Genomic DNA, 1,046 nt, shown 5'->3' on the forward strand with positions numbered 1-1,046 from the left:
CATCCCTTATTCTATTTAACCTCTGTGATGCACATGACTGCTATCGACTCCCCTCTTAAAACTTTTTTCTTCTCTCTTGGTGCGACAGGCTGAATCAATGACCCCAATCTGTCACGCCTCTCTGGATACACATTCTTTGGTAGTAGGGCTCTCGCAAGCCGATTCTGAGCTTAGTCATGTGACTTGCTTTGGTCAGAGTTAAGAACAAACTCAATGGAGCAGAGCTTGGAAAAAGTCATTAAATTCTGCTCCCCTCTTCATCCCTGCCAGTATTATGAGACTATGTATAGGCGAGTATACTAGGAAGATAACAGAGACAAACGGAAGAGAAATGAGTCATCCTTGCCAAGGCCAGCCTACACCAGCCGGCCCCTGGTCAACCTACTAGCTGTCTGTAGACATATGAGTGACCTCTGCCAAGACCAGCAGACTTGTCCTGCTCACCTGTAGACTCATGAGAAAAAATAAATGGCTACTGTTTCAAACCATTAACTTTGGGGGTGGTTTGTTATGTAGCAATAGGTACACCTGGCTTCAAAGTGTCTTTTTCCTGGTTTTCCTCTCATTGGACCACTGACCCCACTTACCCTCTTCCATTGTCTTTGCCAACTCAACTTCTACCTACCCCTTAAACAGTGATGTAAAACCCTTAGCCTTCTTGTCTTCTCATTCACACACAATTTGGGTCATCTCATCCACGCGTTTCAATTGCCGTGCCTCTACAGATGACTCTATAGCTGTAATATAGTCCAGATCTGTCATTTATTGACATCTATCACATCTCATGTTTATAGAGCATCCGCTTGCTTGTTAGCGTAGTTGCTGAAAAGATGGAAATAAAGAACAGTTCTGCCTAATGAGGCTCAGTGTCTAGTGAAGAGACAACTGAGTAAACACTTGCAATACACTGAGATAAATGCCAATGAAAAACAAAAGGGTATTTAGCTCAAAATGAGACAGCCACAGAAGGCTTCTGGAGGGGGCTGCACCTGAACAAACTTTGGTACTTAGGATGTGTACGTATTTGATCAAGGGAGGGAGCACTT

The 1,046-nt window shown here is 43.8% G+C and overlaps 1 protein-coding gene across 1 annotated transcript in view; it reads right to left on the reverse strand.

Moving 5' to 3' along the window:
* The window catches only part of DBT (dihydrolipoamide branched chain transacylase E2), a 25,787-nt gene that overhangs the window by 8,004 nt on the left and 16,737 nt on the right, over positions 1-1,046 (reverse strand). The window lies entirely within an intron of this gene.

Source organism: Hipposideros armiger, unplaced genomic scaffold (assembly GCF_001890085.2).
Source record: "Hipposideros armiger isolate ML-2016 unplaced genomic scaffold, ASM189008v1 scaffold_845, whole genome shotgun sequence".
NCBI classification, from domain to species: Eukaryota; Metazoa; Chordata; class Mammalia; order Chiroptera; family Hipposideridae; genus Hipposideros; species Hipposideros armiger.